Source organism: Simochromis diagramma, unplaced genomic scaffold, assembly GCF_900408965.1.
Source record: "Simochromis diagramma unplaced genomic scaffold, fSimDia1.1 OVJJ01000483.1, whole genome shotgun sequence".
In the NCBI taxonomy this organism is placed as follows: domain Eukaryota; kingdom Metazoa; phylum Chordata; class Actinopteri; order Cichliformes; family Cichlidae; genus Simochromis; species Simochromis diagramma.
Genome location: NW_024386835.1, coordinates 5,779,157 through 5,802,816, shown reverse-complemented (window position 1 = coordinate 5,802,816; position 23,660 = coordinate 5,779,157). Strand labels below are relative to the sequence as shown.

The following is a 23,660-nucleotide window of genomic DNA, read 5'->3' as shown; positions in this document are numbered from 1 at the left end:
GAAAGAGACAGACTGAAGTTTACAACGTGTATGTACTTTCATTAATTGTATCATGACCGCTTAGGTTTGACAATACTGCATGCAGGCAATGGCAGGTCAGCTAATCATCAGGAGTGGTTTATCAACATTGTGTCAAAAAAAATCTATTCAAACCCCCACATAGGTTGATTTTGGGAAAAAAGGTTAAAAATAAGAAAGAAGACACTGAGAGGGAGGGAGAGAGGCAGAGAGACAGAAATGAAAAGGCAGAAGCTTTAAAAGCTTTGGGAAGGATTTGTATCCAATAAGCCATGGTGAGGATTAAACCATGTTAATGCAACACAACACATGCCTACACAAACTGGACACAGTGCACACAGCACTCTCTCTCAACACACACATACACACACATGCGGAGACTAAATCTATTATATTAATATAAATTTTATAATAAAAAAATGATGCAAACATCTAATGACTCACTGTACAGGGATAGTTCCCAGTGATTATTAAAACAAGCGAAGCTGTGCCTTTTATCGCGTCAGCAATACTTCTGTTCGTTTGGCCAAAGTAGATTCAGCATTCTAAAAACAAGTTGTATGAAATCACCTTGTGTGAGGCGATGTACTGCGACTCCATTAAAGCCAATCCATTGACTCTATGCAAATTAATGGAACAAAGTGTTCTCATGAGACACAAAATCCCCTGCAGGACTGCAACCTTGGCTTAGGGCTCCTGTATACAGCTGAGAGGCACATAATTTTCTCCACCATTATCTACAATGCTGTGTAATTAGTTTAAGTTTAGAACAACAACAGAAATATATTAGAAGATCTTAGAGTGGGCGGAAGATATTCCTGGCCACACATTAGAATACAGTGTCTGTTTTGTCTTGAATAAGAAAGCTGTAAAGGTTGTCAGCGTGTCAGTTGCTTCTGACAGATCAGTACAGCGCTTAATAAAAACAGAAATTGAAACCAAGTGTGAGCAAAGTAATTGATTGCAGGCTGAAAGCAGGCTGTCTTTTATGCAGTGAGGCCCAGTTTCAAGATGTGAAGAAACCAACTAAACATGCCATAATCCCTATTTCAACATGGATGCTCTACAGTGTGTTTCCCTGAAAAAAGAACACAAGGAAAATCTGAGCATGTTTACTGTGCACTCAGTTCAGTTTAACAGGGCAAATATTTGATGGAGTTACATACAGTTGCTTCTCCTGGATAATCACAAACAGCTCTGCCCTTTTAGTTTTACATAAACAATCCTGAATAAATGCATTCACTTTATCTTTGCAGACAGCATTCACACGATTGACATATGCATTTATGACAATAACCATTTGAATTCCAAATGTGTGAGTGTTCGATTGTTCACTGTCACCAATTAAATTCACATAATGGACAAAAGAAAATATTGCATGTAGTGATTTTATGTATCTAAGTAGCACTAATATGAAATGCTGTATTATATATGATGGTGCTTCTTACAGCCGTTGATTTACACAATATTAACAGCAAACAAAAGTGCAGCGTATAATGTTTGTGTGATTAATAAATGACAATACTGGATCAAATCCTAAGAGGGTACTAAATGGTGAGTAGAGAGGCACTTTACATGTCTTACTATGTTAATGAAAACAGGGGAATTATGTAAATTATTGAGACAAAGCACATCTGTTAACTAAGAAGAGGCTGATTTTTGTAAAGTCAAATATAACAGGCATATCTTGTTTTTCTCTCTGCTAACGCACATTGTTCATGTGCTTTAAATCCATTTAAGAATGTGAGGTGAGTCATTCTAGTTTAAAATGTGCGAGGGCATCATTAGAAAGTGTGTGTTGGAAAAATGCTGACATTTTATTGGTCTGAGTTTTGTCTTATGTTCGCCAACACGACCAAACAGCGATCTCCAAAAGCCTGCATTTTTGATGGTACAGAGCAGAATTACTGCCTTTGGAATTGACAGCATTAGTGTTGAAAGGTTTTAGAGCAATATGCTCCTAACCAGAGGATGTTTTTTCAGGTAAGATCTTGCACATTTCATCAAGACAATGCTAAGTGCATACTGCATCTATTACAGCAGCATAGCCTGCAAGCAGCACCTTTCGTCAACTAAAAACATTTGGACCATCACGAAATGAAAAATACAGCAAAGAAGGCCTTGGACTGTTAATCTGCTAGAATCCTATATCGGACTTGAATAGGACAACATTTCTCTCCTAAATGTCCAGCAACTAAACTCCTTAGTTCCCAGATGTTTGCAGACTTTTGTTAAATACAGAGAAGATGCTACACCGTGGTAAACATAGCCCTGTCCCAACTTTGCTCTTTGCATGTGTTGCTCTCATCAAATTCAAAATGAGCAAACATTTATCTTCAAATTAAACATTTTCTCAGTTTAAACATTTGATTTTCTATTGTGAATAAAATATGAACGTGTAAGATTTGAGACTCTCGCCCTATGGCAGCTGAGATAGGCTTCAGCCCCCCACGACACTGAATTAGACAAACAGAATGAATGGATTGATGGATGAATGGAGATATACAAATTATTGCAGTCTTGTTTACATTTTACACAGCTTCTCAACTCTTCTGGTATTGGAGTTGCATGATTCCTCCCTTCAGTGTACTTTTCTTAGGCAACATTGATTCAATGCAGTCAGTACAATACAGGGGGCAGTATGTGTTCAAACATTTATCAAAGGTCTTTTTGTTCGTAAGACTGCAAAAGAGTTAGGCTTTTAAACTTGTCACCTTTGATGTTTCAGCATGCCCCGATGAATGGGCCACTGTTGTGTGTGTTTGTGTTGCAACTCAGTGAAGCAAAAGAAAAAAGAAATCACTAATGGAGGAACTGCAGGAAGGGTATTGATTTGTGTCTTTGAGTACAAAAACTAAGGAGCTACATTTAATGACGCTGCAAAGTTAGCAAAATACACATTCACAGGGCATTCAAGCACATTTTCTTATTCTCTGTTGGCACTTTCAAAAGAATAAAAAACATAATCTATCTGCTTTCTTTCACATTTGAACTGACTATGAAATCCAGCATCATTCTTAATCTCTCTATGTATCTAATCATACACGAATTCTTCCTTTGCTAGCAGAATAAAGACGTTCAGGTACCTCCCCATGGTTGTTTGGTGGAGTTTTCTCCTATAGATAGCACTGCAGAAGAGATTTGTGCTCAGACTGAAATTAATCCAGTGTGAAATCATCAGTCCAGTCAGTGCTGTACCTCAGGGAAGCCCTGCAAGAGCGAGGGTAGCCATGATGCTGTGCACCACAGCTACGTTCCATCAATGCTTGCTGCTCGCGGGCAACACTGTACAAGCATCTAAATGACAAAACATGTCTGTTCATGTTCATCCAACACTAGCATACTTACTGTACTCGTGTTACATTCAAATGATTTAAAATCAAATACTCTGACATTTCTATTCTGATCGGGTTTTAGCCTCAGCAACCACACACCCTCTGAGATTTATTATTCTCGGCAAAGGACAACAAGTTCTGCCTCCCACAGCCTTCAGGATCTATGAGTCTAGGCAAGGTCAAGGCGTGCTGTCTTTATGGAGCTCTTTATGAGCCAATTCTCCTGGTGGTTAAGCGGCTTTCATGTATCCAACAACAGCAACCAGCCAGCGAGCATCACATTAGTACTGCACTTATATTGTTCCTGGCAATAAGATGCTAAAATAGGCAATAGATGAAGACAGAACATCAAAGTGGTGATGGGGTGGAGGAAAAAAGAAGTAGATCTACTGTACCTCACTGGGGCAGCCAAAGAGCTTGTTTTTGAGGTCAGTGAAGAGCTGGCTCATAGAGGAAGAAATCCTGTAAAAATAAAGATGCCTTATCAACTTCAGGGATTATAACAAACTGTGTCATTTTAATTTATAGTATGATGAAAATGAAGTTACGAGCCAAGTCCTCTAAGACTGTCAGACTTTCGCTAGACAGCTTAACTTTGACTTGCAGAAGTGAGCATTATTATTGCCCTTTCTTCATGTTTTTCATTCTCTTCAATATTGCTTATTGTGTTCCATTCATTTAGAAATTCAATAAGTCTTTGAAGATAAGAAAACATCACATCTTAAGAGATAAAATATTTTAATTAAAAACCCAAGATTAGATTAGGAAAATGCTTCTGGAGGCAATAAATCTGCAGGAAATAGAACAGGAGAAATATTTTTCTGCTTATGCAATATGCCTTCACCAAATTGCTCACTAAAATTATAAAGCAGTAATTTGACTATGTACATCAATTACAAGAAGCTCTTTTTCTTTTTTTGAATTCCTGCAACGGAAAACGCTTTAAACAATTCAGCTTTACTCTGTGCTGCGACAGTCATAGAGAAATTTAAAAGCCAAACATTTTTTAAAAAGGCACTAAATATAGACTGCTGTGTCACTCTAGCTTCACTTTTCTTTTTTTCTTCTAAAAGATAGGTTGAAGTTGTCAAAAAATGTGAGACATCTTTCAAAACAGTTTGTTACGTGAGCACATCAGGAGAGAATAAAGAATTTCTCACTCTTTGTCAGTATTTGCGTACATTTAGGCAAATAACTAGGCATAATTGTAATAATGTATATGCATCTGCTACCAAAGCAGAGTCAAAAATGTTTCTGACATTTTCACAGTCCATCTAATTGTCACGGCTGTGAGCCACGAGTCCAAGTATTGTCAAATGCATTTAGAGAGCTTGAGTGCAATAAAGAAACAACTGTGAACATGGAGGGACTTCCTCAGATAAACATTTTACAGAGGAAACAGCAGTGTCACGGAAGAGGAATAAGGATATGTGGTGGCCCAGCGAGGAAAAGATAACAAAATACAGGAAGAAGCAGTGGATGTAAGCTCTTTTCTGATTCCCGAGGGGGAATATTTGGTGTGAGTTCAGTGACAATTTGTGAAAATGGAGTGACGGAGTGTTCCCTGATCTGGTGGCCTGGCTTTTTCAGGGACATTCACACAGGAAGTGATTTACTCATGCTTTGTTGCTTTATTGCAGACCGTCTGCTTTAGGAAATGCAACCTGAGAGCTGCAAACTGTAATTGCTGCAATAAATCTGCCAAATTATCTGAAGGAAAACTGTAAAAAATAAATAAATAAATAAATAAAAAAATCACCGACTACATCTATATCAGCCCGGTGTTGTGCAAAACAGACGACTGTTTCAAGTGACAAAGTGGAATATATAACTGATACTTTTCTGAGGAGGACTGAAGTGTTTCAGCTGGGTCTGCTACACTGTAGAGCAGACCTCAGACCTCATTACATCCAGCCATTAAGTTACTGTTCTTGCTAAAACAGCTGCAAGGTCTTCAAAATCAGACACTGGATGTGACTGCTGGCACAATCACGGTTCTGTAAGTGACTATGACTTTGATGCAATACAGCCTAAATGCTAGAGAAAATGAATAAAGATTGCACAAAAGAAAGGAGAAGGAGAATTACAGCGATGCTATAGTTCATCACTACAGAAGACTGTTAGACAAGCGTTCTTGTAATTTCTTTAAATAGCGTTCAGGAATAATTCTCCTGGTTTCTTAAAAGATATTAAAGAGCTCTCCTTTGGACCTAACACAATGCCACACTGCTTTAATGATGCTGAGGTCCGAGCTCAAGGGAGTCCAGTGCATGACTTATAATTTTCCATTCTGTGTTTTTCTATCTTGCAATACTTTTACTGCATTGGCAGTGTGTTTAGGATCATCGCCACGAAGGTGTTTCCAATTAAATGGTAAATGGCCTGTATTTGTACAGCGCTTTACTAGTCCCTAAGGACCCCAAAGCGCTTCACACTACATTCAGTCATTCACCCATTCACACACTGGCGATGACAAGCTACATTGTAGCCACAGCTGCCCTGGGGCACACTGACAGAGGCGAGGCTGCCGGACACTGGCGCCACCGGGCCCTCTGGCCACCACCAGTAGGTAAACATGGGGTTAGCATCTTGCCCAAGGATATTTGGCATGCAGCCAGGAGGCAGCCTGGGATCGAACCACCGACCTTCTGATTAGTGGCTGACCTGCTCTGCCACCTGAGCTACAGCCACCCATAATTAGTTGCCTTCTAGTATTTTATGGTGGATCACAATCAAAATCTGAAGGCATTTTTCTGTGTTTATAATTCCATCAATTTTGACACGATCCCCAACACCACTGCCTGAAACCTAGCATCAAACATGACACAGCCTCCATCATGTTCTAGAGACGGCTGCAGATACTCAGTGGTATATCTCTCTCCTGACCTTCTCCTAACATACTCTTGATATTATGAACCACACTGTGAACTTAATTTTTTGTCCTACATGTTGTAACATAACTACTACACACCAAAAGCTGCTTAAAGACATAAAAGCATTATGAACATTTGCAGAATCGTCTGGGTCTCAACTAGCGTAAACCACCTTTCCGATGAAGATGATGAATTGGAGAGACGGCTTGTCATAAAACCATCTTGTGAGTTAGTGGATTAGTTTGCGACCACTCTCTCTCATTCATTCATCTTAGATCTGATGAGCCAGATCTGAGATGATGCAGCAGCCCTGGTTATAGTAATCCATTACCAGCGTTCGTTACACGTTGATTACCAGCCTGTGAAAGTCATTCTACGTGACTTTGTCGAGGTCTCCAAAGAACTGCTGATGAACTTCTTGGTAATGTCTGGAGTGATCTATGCACTATCTATTACTACAACTATTACCAAGGGACTAATAAACACTGTATTCACCCAGAGTACAGTAGTCTGGAAGCTGGTAAACCGTTCCCTAATTTAGAGACTCAAGAGTCTGAAACACTGGATCAGAGCACAGTATCTTTGATTTTTGTTGTTGTTTTATACGTTTAATTTTTGTTTCATTTTTATTGCTGCAATAACTGGATTATAAGGAATTTCTGATAGTTCTTGTTTTGAATATGAATATAACCCAGCAGGTATTGGAAAAATAACAGAACCAAGACAGTGGTATATGCACATTTTACAATGTTAGAGTTTCAACAGTTCACGGTGGAATTAATCATCTGCTACTGAGACAATGAAAAGTACATATCGTGTCTTTAGTATTCGTTAAATGATTTGTTGTTTGTTGTTGGTGGAGGCCAAGTAATGTATTAAGCTGTTAAATTTAGCAGTTTCTCTATTACATAAGCACAGCCACCGTTTAAGGTCCAAATGACTGAAAAATAGCGGTTCAAGGTAAACTTGACTTCAACTCATATTACTTGAATTTCTAATCAAGTATTTACTGCTGAAAGTTTAACTTCTTAGTATTTCAACAATAAACCCTTACACTGGCTTTGTGAGATGTAAAAAATGTGAAGATTATGTTGCTCACCTGCAAAGGTTTTTTCTTTTTTTCTTGTTCTTACATTTAAGTTCCATGAAAGAGAATGACACGGCTCCAGAGTTGCACATTGTTTATTTTATTTGCCCCCACATCATGTGGCCGTGATGAGCCACAGAGGTAGGGCTGATCAGTAACTTTAAGGCCAACACCTCAGGCCTAACCCTGAACTACTTCAAGCATAAATTAAGTCTGTTCCCTTGGGTTCATCTTTCATTAGCCACGGGTCATTTGTGCATTTCATGTGTGTTAATGTGCCACAGTAAGTTCCCTGTGACAAAATTTGCAAGAGTGAATGAGTTCACCCCCCCCCCCACACACACACATAGAAATGTCAAATACTTCCAACTCCCTCCACATTTTTTCCTGAAGCATAACTGACAACCTTCAAGCCATAATCAACGTGTCTGTAGCATTCATGAAACTGTAATTAACCTTTTCACCATAGTAATATTACAAACAGCATAAACAAGATGGAGAAGCATATCTTCTAGGGCCAAAAAACCTTCACAATCAGTGGGCTTGCATGAGGGAAGTGTTTTTGACCACTAGATCTTTTTTTTAAAAATCTTTTTCTACCAATATGCACATAAAGATGACCATGTTATGTTAACTTTGCCTGGAAAACAGCTAACAGCTGAAGCCAGATGCATAAAACCATGAGTAAACATGTATATTATGACGTTCTATTACTATGTATATGATTTCACGAAGAAATATGTATGTCAAGAGCTCAGAGTGCTCATAATATGTCTAATATCTCATTCAGATTTGCATTTAGATTACACATCATTCCAGCCTCTAGTATATAATATAGTTAGTTGTATGCTGATATATTGTGTTGATTTTGGGAAACGACTGATCATTGCTCAAACGTATTATAAATGAGGTCAGTACCGCAGTGTTCATCCAAGTTGAAAAACAAAAGCTGCATGAATAAGAAACAATAATGTGATGGCTAATACATTGGCTTTACACTACTGCATATATTGAGGTCATTAATTCTGCCAATATAACATTGATCTTGGAGAGTGCACAAGGCTTTGATTTTTGCATTTTGAATTATGGTGCACTGCCAGCCTCTGGAACTCTTAGGGTCACATGAGGAGGAAAAAAAAACAATTTCAAGTGACTGAGCAGTGTTTAGTGACGAGTGCAGATCCTCCCAGCAGAGTTTTGCTGCAGGGCTGGCTCGCCCGTGTACAAGCTAAACTCCTCATTGTAGTTCACGGTGTTCTGGTTTCTCGCAGCTTAAACTGCACAAACAGTAACAGTAAGTGCTAACCAGGAGGCCTGAATGCAATAGAAACTCACTGAAGCAACATTATCCTGCTGAATTAGCCCAGCTTTCCTGTGACACACTTTTGGCTTGGAGGCAGCATCTCTGAGCAAGATCTAAACATTTCATTGCAGGTCGCATAGCATGTCTGCTGCTCATCAGCCCCTGGTCTTTGTGATCACTCATTCATCTCTTCTGCCTCTTATTGTTCACCCACAAAACTTTTTGTTTTGCCACTCTGTCTAATTGCTTTCTCATAAACCCTGCACACACATTGCTTTTCATATGTCAGATTTTCTTTCTCTTATCTTTTTTTGCATGCTGGGAGTTGATCATTCACAATCCTGCTTTGATCTGACTGGAGGAGCTGCTTTGCAAATAAACAATCAACACGCTCCCCTCCTCTCCTTAATCCTGCTCTTTTCATTTTCACTATCACATAACAAAAGGCGTAATGCCAGCAGAGAATACCCCACTGAGACACTGATGCCAAAAATTCTGTTTTCAAATACATAAACATCACATCATATTCCTGTCTCATTTGTTTCTGTCTGCAGTATATAGTAAACTGTACATACGTATGATATCTATCTATCTATCTATCTGTTTGTTTGAAAAGGATTTGTAGATAGAAAACACATGTACATCACCGTCACCACCACTACTGGGCTCACTGTCACCCACACATGTTAAGATCACTATGATGCTAATTTTTCCACTAGGTGACTATGTGGTCATTACATCTGTTAGTCATGTAAGCAAAACATAGAGTATTTTTTTTTAATCAACCACACTCACTTTGCTCCATGGTTACATTAAATTACAGGGCAGAGTGCTCAGTTTGCTCTCATATTTTTCCTTTGTTCTGAACAGCAATGTTTGGCTATCCCTATTGTGATCAAATGTCACTTGCTGAAGCTCGCTCCTGAGAGAATACTGCAAAAGGCTGCTTTGCTATGTGAGTGCTACTTTCTTGCTCTACTTCCTGCTCTACTTCTTGTCCCCTATAAGTGACCTTGCTGTGGCATACTTTCTTTAGCTAGTCCATCAATGCTGACAAATGTTGATCCTGTTGTAAGAGTTTTGCTTTATTATGTTTAAAACCTTTTAAATGGTAAGATAACAAAAGGCAAGACACAATAGAAGATACAGCACCAACTAACCACCACTATGAATTTGATTGTAATATCTTATACAGTGATTACTGTGAAAACTCTTAGAGGCATTTACGGTTCTGAGACCATGAATGTTAACAAGCCTGGTGAACAGGATTTGTTCTTTTGGGTCCCTCTGAAGATGCAATTTCTGGTTTTGAGTGAAATACCTAGTCAACCACTGTCCTCACACACAGAGCAGCGAAACGTGGATCAAGCTTGCAGTTAGACAGCAATTAAACAAAATTCTGCAATGTGGCACCTTGCCTCAGGGTTTTGCAGAGGAGGGCGTGTTTCATTGTGCTTTATAATTTAACACATGAAACAATCAGAAAAATATGTCCCTCATTTTCACGGCCTTGTTCAAATTAACACCACTTACTTTTACCATTCACTCTGTGACCACTGGTACAATCGCTCTCTGTCTCACTACTCACTACAACTTCAAAGCTTTGCTGTGCCCTTAAGAAGACTAGCAGAATTGGAGATGACTCTGATGTAGTTGTTTGAAGAAGTCGGGGCGAAATAGAAGTCGGGGATAGAGAGTTGGGATAGGGATGGCTAGGCTGGATAGGTAGAGCCATCTACTGATCAGAAACTTGGTGGTTTGATCCCCGGCTGCTCCAGTCTACATACCAAATATCCTTGGGCAAGATACTAACCCCAAGTTTTTTTTTCCTGATGCATCCATCGGAGTATGACTGGTAGATAGAAACCATTTAAGTATAATGGGTGAATATGGATGAGTCAGCCATGTTGTATAAATGGTAAATGGCCTGTATTTGTATTAGAGATGGCACGATACCACTTTTTTATGTCCGATACCGATTCCATAAATTTGGATATCGGCCGATACCGATATGAATCCGATATAGTGGTTTTTAATAAATAAAACTGTTTTTTTTTTTAATATCTTGCTGCATTTTGTATAAGTTCAAACTCAAGTTTTAAAAATTAAAACACTAAAGCTATTCTGTTATACCTGTATGCAAAAAATACACTTCACCCAAAATATTTCATAGTTCAGCAATACTGATCAATCTAATAAACTTAAACCTACTCCATCCTCCCTATTCTGGTATTTTAAAGAGTAAGCAACCTAACTAATAGGGTTCCAAACTCCCAGCAAAAAAAAAATAGGGATTCAACATCTTTCTTCAACAGAATTGCAGACTGCACAGATGGTATCTTCCCAAAGGAAAAAGTAATATAGCTTACTAGGGTATATTAGACTTAATAATTACTATATACAGTAATGGACTTCTATACATTTTACATCAGATTAAAACTTTGTGTATAAGATTCAGATAATTAATTATTAAAAGCTAGACATTTTAAATGAGAATAAGAAAGAAAAGTATGTCTCTGTGCCCCCCTTTCCCCTGTTAATGCCCTATCGGCCCCCCTGGCTAAACTTTGCTAGATCTGCCCCTGCACAGTTACCAGCGTCAGCTATGTAGAAAAAGATCCTGGTGTACAAAGTAATATTAAATAAATTCTAACAACAGATTATCAAGCTTAAACGTGCTGCTGTTGTTCAGCTGCTGGTTTCCTCTTTCTGGCGCGAAGTGGGCGATAAACAAACAAGAGAGACGGACTCGCGACAGAAAAGCCGATCAGCTTAATCAGTTTCACGATTGAAGTCACCCCTTTGAGTACTCCAGAATCAGAAAAGTAGTATAATAAGTCCACTTACCAAGTCATAGGATGCATAGGATCTATGCTGTCCTGTGAAAAACTAACTACATCATTACTGCTTGCATTGGAAGTAAGAGGATAAGCAGCACCCAGCTACTGCTAATGAGATGCATTTGATTAACTGATCATAAGCAAAGCAGCCTTGAGCTTTTCAGCTAATTTGCTCCCAGTTTTTCCAGAAATGGATCTACCACCAAATTCACTCTGAGGTCAGACCATGCAATGCCTCAAAAAAACTAGAAAAAACCCAACCGTTAGATCTCAGACTCTACAGGCCTCAGCTAGTATGTAACATGTCAAAGTTCATGACAGTACAATTAGAAAATATCTGAACAAGTATAGCTTTCTTGTAAGGCTTGTCAGGAGAAAGAGTCTTCTCTCTAAGAAGAACATGGCAGCCGGCTTAGGCTCGCAAAGTTGACTTTGAACAAACCACAAAACTTCAGCAACAATGTGCTTCTGACAGATGAGGCTAGAGTGGAGATGTTTAGCACAGAAACATGTCAGCACAAACACTTCAAACTGACTGTCAAGTAAGGTGGTGGAGAGGTGAAGATTTGGTCTCGTTTTGCAGCCCCAGGAGATGGGCACCTTGCACTCTTCAAGTCGACCACAAACTTCTCTGTATACCTATGTACTCTAGAGGGAAATATGATCTGCACAACTGTTAATACTTGGCCCAAACTGGGTCATGCAACAGGACAATGATCCAAAGCACAGCAAATCTACAAAAGAACCTCTCAAAAAGAAAGGAATCAAGGTGCTGTCCAGGGTTATGATTAGGATCAAAGTCCAAATGTCAACCTGATTGAAACGCTGTGTCGGCACCTTAAGTGAGCATCATAAATGAATGCCAGCAAATGAAACGAGGCAAAAATCTAGAGTAGGGTAAAATTCCTCCGCAAGCATGTGAGAGATCGAGAAAGTCATACAGAATACAGGTTCTATAAGATATTGAACTGTGAAATGTACCCAAACGTTACACAATCGCATACTGCCATGTGATGTACAATGGCTTATCCAGCCTAACCAGTGCAGACAAATCACTGGTCATTGGAAATATTCACTCAGTATTAGATCAATGAGAACATCATATTGCCTAGAGAACTATAAATCACCATGATGACTGCTTGGAAAAATACACCTAAAAACAACTTCAGTGTATCAGCCATCATTGAGCTAAGAGTGTCTCTCATCTGATTGCCCATGGGACTCCTTGCTATGGTAACAACCCCACTAATGACCACCATTGTGGCAACAGCTGCAGTCGTAGCAACAGTTGGCTATTGCAGCTTTTTCACACAGAGACAAAAGGACAAGAGGGTGAGGAGGAGGAGAGGGCAGGAGGCTTTCTGTCATCCGCAGTCAGATGGGGCATGCATTAGCATCTGGTGAAGCTCCTCTCGATTCATCCTGTTTTTTAATCTCTTCATCTGTCTTTTATCTGTAGGTTACCTCATTTTCAAGAGATAACTGACCGCTTAATTCTCAGACAAATGGATTTTCAGTTCATAAATACAGAAATTGTTCCCATCATCCCCATTACAGTATTCCTCTCTTTTGTTCATTTCTTGCAGCAGCTTCTACCCAAAAAGAAAACAGAAACAATATGTGTTAAGCAGCTCCCTCGTCTATCAACCTAATGTCATTCACCCACCCTAGTGATTCTTCCATCCCCCTCTTTTTAGCATCCTTATTCATTTGTTCAAGTTGCACACTATAATTTTTGCATCATATCCTCTCACCTCTCTCATGGCTTCTGCCACCTCATCCCTCACACTGTAATTTACCTTTCTTTATGAGTCTCCAGCTCTAACCTTCTCCCTGCCTCTGTCTCTCCATCAACACCTCCCCTTGGGCTGCGAGTGGCCCGTGTGAGCGAGAGTGCTGAGAGAGCCTGAAATATTGATGTCCCTAGGCGATGGCAACCTCCAGCAGTCTCTGCAGGGGGTACAGGCTGTGGCCACAGCCATGTCGAGTCAAAGTGGGTTAACTTTAGCATGATGAATGGCCCTGGCGGATGGAGGCAAGGTGCAGTGAAACATGACGGAGTATGTGTGCGTATGAGAAAAACCATGTTATCCCAACTGCCAGCTGGAATCTTCACATGCATCTGGTAATTTGCTGCCAGGTAATCTGGAGCTTTATCCAAGAATGTGTGTGTAAGGAAAGAGTGAACTCATGAGTGGCTTTCCCCCCTTTCCCCCCCTTTTCCCCTTATTCCTTGTGGACTAAGCACAGTTCTCCAGTCTGAGATTTGCTAACGAATCTATTTGTTTATGTGCCCTTCCCCCTTCCCTCTCTTCTCTTCTGTTGTTTTCCACCATCTTCTTCCATCTCCTTTGACATCTTTCTTCCCCAGTAAGAAACCCATCATCTTCCTCTCTCCTCATTTTCTTCTTGTTAATCACAGACTTAAATTTAACAAAATATATTCTTTTCTATGTATCCTAAAGATGCCGTCTGCCTTCTTTTCTTATTGACTTTTTCTCTCAAGTGAAGGTGACCTTGTCAAAAGGATCCATAAGAATTGCCATGGAGACGGCATCCAGCTGGATAATGCTTATGGAGAGAGAGGGGGGGATGGGAGGGGCAACAGGAAAAGGCAGTATGAGAAAGCAACGGGGTGAAGGCAGATTCATTACAGATGTGTTTTCTCTCATCACTCAGGTTCAAATTACTATGATACTTGCACTCGCCATCTCTGTCATTCTCTGTCTATCTGGATTTGTTACTTCATGATTTCTAGGGTAAGCATAGTTCTTGTCCTGATTAATATGTATTTCATTTAAATCAGTTGCCAGGTTATATGTTTATTGTTTTAAACAGCTTTGAAAGACCCATAAGCATTCTTGGACTGGGGCAAATGCCTTCATGGCCAAAGAATAAATCTTCTCTCCTTGTACTGAAGTTAGACCCCTTTTCCAAAACACTTAGAGGAAGATAGCAAATAAGTGTGTGTCATATTAAACGATGACACACTGCTTACTTTGTCCAGCAGTAGTTTACTCAGCTGAATATGCCTGAAACTCTGTCACATGCTAATGTGCATCAACTGTAAACACTGACTTGAGCAGAGTAAATAAAAGTACTAGATTGGACCGTCTTCATGCAGAAGATGAATAAATACATTTTCGTTTGTCTCTATGTGGTTAACACATATTTCTTGTTGTTTTAAACCTCTTAGTGGCAGAAATGCGGTTGGAAATTCGGTTGCAGACTTGATCAAAAATTGATAAGGTGAGAAAAACTGAAAGCGCAAATGCAGCTACGGTTTATATACCTATGTGCTTGTACACAGCAAGAGCTTTTCTCTTTGTACGAAAATGGGCTGATAAGCAATTAGTTTCTCTTCTTTAGCTGCTCTGATCCGTGTTATGATTTCACAATCCAGCTGTACATGAAAATCATTCAAAGATAAAAGGGTAAAAAACAAGAAATTCGTGTTGCCTTTCCAGTGTGACACGGCTATTCTCTATTTCACATACATAAAGAGGAGAAGCGGCTGAAACACTCAGTAGCATAAAGTCATTTGAATTCCAAAAAAGGAAAACATGCTTTTTCACTGACAAATTTTCTGCCCACTGGTTGTTTTGTATGTGAGATTCAATCAGGTCTGCAATGCGTCACTCACACAGACGTAGGCAGACATTCACAGCTGCCTGTCAATATTAGGGCCATCCTTTTTTCTAGGCATTGATTCTAAATCTAAATGTATATTTACAGGATATACTTAAGTAAATAAAAGAAACACGGTAGTACTTGATCTATGACAGAGACTATGTTCGATATATGTGTTTATTTTGTGCAGTGCATAGCCTACATATGTGTGCTACATGAACGATTGCGGTATACATTACCATCAGAGAATCCACAGTATCTACTGAACCCCAGTCAAAGAAGGAGAAAAAAAGAGAACAGATGTTAAGACAAAAAAGCCACTGGCCAAATTCATTTTTAATAAACTATTTTAGAAAGAAACACTTGTGGCTGCCTCTTTCATTGACTCCCTCAGGTGCAGCAAGCTGCTGAGTTTTACTTCAGACTGCAGCAGAAATCAGAGTGTTTAACTTTGAGCCAGACTGCATCAGTTTAATCTTGAGTCAAATAAACCCAAAATTGTACCACATATCGTTTCTCACAAGTGAGTCAGAAATGTAATCTATTGTTTATAATGTACCATTTCCATTTGTAATTGCAGCATGTATTACTGTTACTATTATTGGACTTATAGGACAGAACAAGCTCACTACCGGATGGATTCATTGCTGTTCCATAAAGGTCATAAAGCAAACAAACAAGGTGCAACATTAACATTCATAGAACTTGAAACTACATTTTTAATGTAAATCTAATATTCACTCACCTCTTATTGAGACTCCCTTAGTCACTCAAAGAGGAATATGGATTTATAGTATAGGAAGTTTTGAGTCACTCATATGGTGCTGAGTAAGCAGAGTAAAGTGTCTGTTTGCTGGTATTAGGAATTCAAACTTGCTTTTTTGCTAGCAGTGCTCATGAAAGACGTGAGAAAGAACCAAAATATAAAAGGTGTGGGCTAGAAAACCAAAACAAATGGCTGAAAGATGCTAAAATATCTTCTGACGAGCTGAGAACTGCACATTCGTGTGCCAAATCTTACTGGGTTCTTCTCCCCATATTACACATATAGTCCTGTGAAAAAGAATGTTTTTCATAGGACTCTATGCGGTCCTATCAAAAACTAAATGCACCCAATGATTCAGTATTTTGTAGAATCACCTTTAGCAGCAATAACTTGAAGTGATTGTTTTCTGTATGAAGGAATTTTGGTCCACAGTTCAGTTCATTGAGGTTTGCAGACATTCATTCATGGACAGCTTCTGTTCAGTCAGGTTGAGGTCTGAACATGCAGAGGAGTTCATGGTCGACTGAATAGCTGTAAGTGGCTCAGGTCCTGTGACTGCTCAACAAACCCAACGCAACATCTTTTCCCTGTGTGTAGTGGCCAAATATTTCTAAGTTGATGTTGGACATTACTCCAGAAGTCTTGGTTTATTCACATGCTACTAAACAAACCTGCACTTCCATGTTCTTTTTAGATATGTAAGAAGCTTCCTGGTGGCTGCCCTTCCAAAAAATTCCCAACTGTACTGAATTTTAACATTTAACATGCTAACTAAGGCCTGCAGAGTCTGACGTGTAGCTCTTCAGCAGTTTCTCAGACAACTGCACAAAAGTACAAAAACACAGAAAACCACAAGTGGAATAATTACTTAATGTGGGTTTGTGCATATGCATGTGTGCAAATCACAAAAGTGCAGTGTGTATGAGCTTACCTCTGTATGTATGAGGTCATGCAAACATATGTAATGGTTCGGCCTTGCCCAACACTGACTGAGAGCAGTGTGGCTACAACAAGCTGTGCACTCTAATAGCTATTTGTGGAGGAATAGATGGATGGCAGCACCTCTGTATCTCTGCCCCTTCATTGATAAAAAGCACGAGGGGGCACTTGACAGAGAGGGTGTAAAGAAGTGGGAGCAGGGATGGCAGTAAGTTAGGATGGTGCTATACAAAATGAAATAGTTTGATTTTGTGGAGAAAGTAGCCATGTCTGGACACAAGACATGTCAATTTGCAGCAGTTGTTGCCGCTTGGTCTTCATTCAAGGTGATTCCCATCTAACACCAACATACTAGCAAGTTAACCTTTCATGCAGCACAAAGGCGACGCCTCTTTTCCTGCTTTAAAAGGTGTTTTACAACCTGCCCTAAAGGAGGCATAGTGTTGTCCTACATTATCTTTTACTTCGAGCTACTATGAAATGTGTTGCAGACAATCTTTGAAATGCATGAAAGCCATCTTCCTGTGTTTACCTTGTGTTGTTTCCATCTGCTGTGCTTTGCTTTCAGTATGTGAAATCACTGCTTTTTATATGAAACCACTGGATAAAAAAAGTTGAAGTAAAATATTCCTCACAGATAATTAATATTGACAACTGTTCTCCCAAAACAGACAAATTATTTTATGCCCCTCAGTGGACAACCTTTAATGTAATCTCTTAACTCCAGTTATCGGTGTTAAATCCTTACAGTTAATTAATTGTCCTAATTAAATTCATGTATGATTAATTCGTTTTTTATGATGGAAAACAAATATTAATAAACAATATTTGTATAGGTAAATAAGGTAATCAGCATTTAAAAATACTCTTAATGGTCATAAAAAGATGACAATCCTAGTATACATGCTTACTGTAGTAAACATACTGATAGCAAGCTGCTAATTACACATACACAAGTCAAGCACGGTGTTAATGGCAACACTAAATAAAAAAGTACATGGCCATCCATAATAAAATTACAGTCATAAAGAGAAGGACAAAACATACAAAAATGTAATATTTAAAACTCAAATTCTGCACATATAAATTAATCACATCTTGTTGCTGGAGCTGTTTTTGACTGCAGGCACATGAATATTTCGCTACATTTGTGGTGGAGGTGTAAACTATGCAAACACAGAGCAAACTAAATTAGCGTGGAAAGAACAAAATGGAGCCAGGGGAGCACAAAATTATAATAATCGTGAATTTGCTTTGCGCTCTGGGATATTAACTGTCTTAGGACAAAACCCTCATTTTGGCACTTGCATTAAATTCCCGTTACAGAAATATGTGGTGAGTTTAAGGATCATATCTGTGCTCTGTGGCAATGTGACTGCAGCTGACCAAAACTAATACTTTATTGTAACATCATTTAAGATATTAACATGTTAAGATGAAATTCCATCCATCCATCCATCCATCCATCCTCTTCTGCTTATCCAGGGCCGGGACGCCACTTTTTAAAAAAACTCCCAAATGTCAGCGCCTCATTGCCACAAGGAAGTTCCTGAGCCAAATTTATACCTCAACATCTTTGAATAAACACATAACCCATCATAAATCACCAAATGAGGTCAGTGCTTGATGAAGCTGACTCACAAGCTTACAGCACAATCCAGATGTAGTAGTGGCACATTATTTTAATGAGCTGAATGAGTCTGTGTGTGACCTCTGCGCTCAGAGAAGGTTCTGGTCGCTAAGAGGTTACCAAGTGGTCAGATAATGAACTCTTTGCACAGATAAGGATCTGGTTCAATCTGATTACAATTTTAGCAAGGGCTACAGCTGACACTCTGCATTAGCACACTTAGGATTAGACAAAGGTGGGGAAAGTGATCGTGATGATTTTTTTCTAATTTGTAGAGCGCACTAAAAGCACCTCACTGGAATTAGCTTTGCTATTTTTTGTATAATCTGAAATGTTATATGCTTGAAATCTTTGAAATGTTTCAGGGCAACAGTCATCCAGCAAAGAACAGAGACACACAGAAACACAGACGTTAAAGGTGAACTGTTATGTTCTTTTCAACTTCTATATTTTATTCCAGAACTGTATTAGAGTGATTAGCAGGTGGCCCTTTATGCAGCTTTATCCTCTGTCTGAAACAAGCTGTTTCTTTTCTGCTTTCTCTAACCCTCCCCCCAATCCCTGAAATATCACTTTCTTCTAATTACCAGAGGTGTAAAAGGATGATATTTAACAGAAGCCAAAATTAGTAACACACCTAAAAATACGGAAAAAAAAGGACACATCGGTAGGAAAACCAAGCTAGCCAGTTGTAGTCTAGTCTGACTGCTCCGAACTATCATTAAAACATCTGGTTTCAATAAACAAAGATTGTGACAGCCAAAATGCTAAATTTGAGGCTTACTAATGGAAGAACACATACGGGAAGGTGGGTCACAGTTGCTAGGTCCTTACATTTCATGCAATGTACAAACATCTCAAATATTCTGTGTTTGTTGTACTTGAATTGGATCAGAACTTGACAGTTAAATAGCCTCTCTCTATTGAAGTACCAGAATACCGCTTCCTGGTATTGTTTTTGCCACACATCAGTATCCAGTGACCAGAGGAGATATCCACCTTTCATCTGTACTGTCAGCACTACAGCTGAAGTGAGCTATTATCTCCCAGCATGGGCAACCCCTAAAGGATTAACCAGAAATCCTTCTTAAATCTACCCTCATCATAAAAACCATGACACAAGCTCTTGCATGGATACTGCTCTACAAACAGTTATAATAATACCAACAGGCAATGTCAGAATCCAGTCGCTAACAACTATCAGCATAACTTTACCAGCTAGCTCTACCCTTGGGTTCAGATGTCAGGCTGTCACAGCGATTCACTAATCCTGTTGCAGCTGTCACCACAAGAAGTTCAGAGCTTCCTCTTCTGCTGTTATTAGACAGATGTTTGCTTTTGTTGTGTTACTTTTCTTCTCGAGAGATTATTCTTTGTTTAATTATTTTCAAATTAAAACAAAGTGATCTGCTGCAAGAGATCAAGTAGACGAGACAGGAGGAGCTAAAAAGTAAGTCGGCTTCAGTCGAGGATCTCACGGCGCTTCTCTCTCCTTGCATATCTAACATAAACGTTCCCAGGAATGGCAGCATATGCTCGAGATACTTTGGCTGCATTAATAGAAAGTAGTGCATGAAATCCTGCAGAAGAAAAACAGATTCTGATGGCATGAGTCACGTCAGTGTTACCAGATGATATAGTCCCTTAAGCAACTGTCAGTGCCGTGATAATCCTCCTATCCCCATATTTAAATGCTTAAGTAATAAACTGAAATAACTGAAGATGACGTGTCAGTTATTAAAATTAACATTAGCATTTTTGGAAGGCATAATGACACAAATCAAGCCTATGTAAGATCCAGCACTTTGTTTATAAAATACATTTGGTCTTGCTATGAGTCAACGATGACGAAATCCAGACATATTAAACCAGGATGGCTCATGGCTGAGTGGAGCTAAAGCTGGCACAGGGACAAAATCTGATGGTTCCTTGTGTTGTCAGGACATTGTCCAGGTCATGATATAGGTCAAAAACAAGGACAGTGGCAGTTTCTGCAAGGGGAGGGAGAAAGAAGGGGGGGGATGGGACAAAGAAAGAGGAAAAGAAAAGGAGGTAAAGAATGCAGAGAGAATAAAAGCAACAGCATTAAAAGAGACAGAAGCTGACCTCATAGCACCCTGGCATTAGCTTGCTCAGAACAGAGCCTGGATTTGGAAAAATCAGAGCTTTCCACTCTAAAATAATCCACATTTGATAGTATCCTATCAGCCTGATTGGTACTGACTAGTGAGAAGACGCAACAAACGGATGCACGAACATTTCTCTGTCCTTCCCACTCACATAAACATAGCACACTCTAGACTTCACCGTCTCTGCCTAACAAAACGGTCCCTTTGCTGGGGCTACAGATTACCAAGCAGGGCTTTTACCTCATGTCACTTTTATTAATATGTCCAAACGGCTAGTTGTTTGTCTTTGTTTGTGTGTGCATGCTCACAAAGGCAATGGTCATGTGTGGCCATTTTAACGGCCTGCACAGCCTAGAAGCATGTACATTTACATATACTTCCTCTTCATTTAGCATCATTTAGCTCCACAGAAGCACCACTCCTATTTCTATTAACAGCAGGGCTGACAATCAGGTCAGCAGTTGGCCTATTTAAGGCACGACGAACTTAAGGCCTCTTGCTTGTTTAGTCATTTAAGCGCTTATGCTGGAGTAAATAACACATAAGCTAGGCATAAAAACATCTAAATATGCACACTTGAGGAGATGTTTCACAAAGCATGCTTTTTGTTGCACCTTAAAGGAGGTCAAGTGAGATTTTGTATCAAATATGCACGGGCTCATGCGACCAGCTAACAGCCCAGGACAAGTGCAGAGCTGTCTTTGTGAAGGTCAACCTTCTCTTACTGCCTCTTTGACACACACACACACACACACACACACACACACACACACACACACACACACACACACACACACACACACACACACACACACAGTGGTTGTCCAGATGGCTCAGCACACTAAGTATATGTCTTTACTTGCAATGTCACAGAGAGCGAATTCTGCTGTTAATTCTGTCTGTGACCTTGGTCACACAACATGACGTACGAGATGTTACACAAGTCAGAGAATGGACTAAAGCCCAGAAGTCTACAAGAACTAATTACTACTCGTGTCATTGATCTTGAAACAGTGATGTGACCTAATGTTTCTAAGTATTACCACTACAAACTGATATTTGTATCCCCAAACATCTGTACATGATTCGTTTTTCCAAATCTAATTCTAAGGCTTTAATGAGTTAGTAATTAAATTGACTTCCAGTACACACTGCTATACTTTGGCATTATTATAATAAAATGAGATGAGCACACATTTCAGTAATTGAAGGAGTTTAGACCACAGTTTAGGGCCATAATGACTAATCACTGCTTTTGAAAATTTTACAGTAATGCTTCACTCACTCTTGCAGCAAGACTGCAAAGTTAGATTTTATCCTTACACCTTTTTTTCCTGCAACCAGTAACATGACTCACGCTGTAGGTCAGTATTACACAAAAAATACTTCAGGATAAGTACTTGCCACCACAGGAGGAGGAAGAGACATGTCCTGAGGTAACAATGACCATCCTGTTTCAGTCAGTGCGCTCTTGTCTCAGAAACTATTGAATGGACTGATATTTTGTACACACTTTTGCAGCCTCTCAAGATCAACTGAAATAACTCTGGTTTCATATGACTCCTCAAGTCTTAAAACACATTATTCATTCTAAAAATTTAAGTTAACCACACAAAGTGTTGTTGTACAGGAAAATGCTCCTTACGCTTGTAATTTTCTCTAATTTCACTAACCTCCCTCTTGCTCCTTTTTATATCATTGTCAGAGTTAAATAACAGTGTTAGATTATACTGATAAGACAGCCATAGACCATCAACCATACAGCTCACTAGTACTACAGTAATGTATTATTTCTATTAGAGAGATTGTTTTTCTTTTCATCTTACTGTACGAACAAATGCTCTTGGTCAAATATGATTTCATTATAATCTGCTCAGTAATGGCATTATCTTAAATAGGCCAGATACAAGCTGGCTATATGCAGCTATGCAGCTGGTACGCCTGCCTAAGTTGACACATAGAGCATGAAAATAAAGAATCAGGTCATGGGCATTTAATATGAAGGCGCCGTGACTCATATGATGGCAGGAAACAATACAGTGACATGACAAGATGTCAGTAATATTGGAAATGTCACCAATTCACAGTAGAACTAAGGGAAACATTATTACCACAGTGATTCACTCCTTTGAAATGAACTTCTGTCTCGCAGTGATGAAGCCTATTTAAAATTACAGACACCAGGGTGTATTATTGCTGCCACACGACACAAGGTTTGGATCAGACGGTACTTTTAAGGTTAACAAAACACTCAGCACTAATATTCTTTCTTCTCAGTATGCTATTCAGTGTGTATCGTCTTATTTATAAAATAGACAACGAGTCAATACCGTGTACGGCACATTTATTTTAGTCTACACACACTTAGATGGAAGAAATATCACAAATAAACTAAACTGAGTGTGAATTTGTGTTTTCCCGTCATTTACTTAATGCCGTTGCTGGTAGGGGGTAGGTAATCAGATAAATAAATTTCCACCTGATATAAAATGAAATATTTTGGGGTGGAAAATGATGCAATTATAACACAATCACAGTCTTCAAAACAGTTTTTTTTAGTTAGTCACAGATGTTGATGAATCCGAGAGTTAAAAACCAGGTTGTGATTGTGGAGCGTTCACTGGCGGAGCCCAAGAGATCGTATATCGAATGCACTTGTCTATAAAGTGTTTTCTCTTTTATTGTGTGGTACTGCTGTTCATTACTTGCTTGTACCTTTTATGACTCACTGATAAAAGCATAATAACCTCCACCATGGGTGCATCAGTCAGAGCATCAACTCTAATAAAGTCATCCAGAGACCAAATAGATCCCAAGATACAAGCTATGGTAACGTCTTAGAGAGGAGAGCAAACTATCAAGTAAAGGGCATGTTTTTTTTTCTTTGCCTGTTAGAGTTAGAATACAGCATCAACCATCACAAAACTCTGGCTCTGGCATCAGTGTGCTGGTAATCCAATTTTTGAATTCGTTGCAGTTTGTCTGGCGTCACTGACAACATTTATCTTGTCGGTATGTGTCTGAACTCTTTCACTCTTTAATACAAGTCCAACTCAGGTCAAGGGCAAACAATGCTTTCATGCAGTGTATTCAAGTTTTTCTCACATCGG

At 39.2% G+C, this 23,660-nt stretch overlaps 1 protein-coding gene across 5 annotated transcripts in view; it reads right to left on the bottom strand.

Moving 5' to 3' along the window:
• dlgap4b (discs, large (Drosophila) homolog-associated protein 4b) overlaps window positions 1–23,660 on the bottom strand; it is a 125,693-nt gene that overhangs the window by 86,230 nt on the left and 15,803 nt on the right. For all 5 annotated transcript variants that reach the window (XM_040029011.1, XM_040029010.1, XM_040029014.1 and 2 more), the window contains exon 2: window positions 3,749–3,815. The gene's annotated coding sequence lies outside the window, so the exon portion shown is untranslated. The remainder of the gene's footprint in view (window positions 1–3,748; window positions 3,816–23,660) is intronic.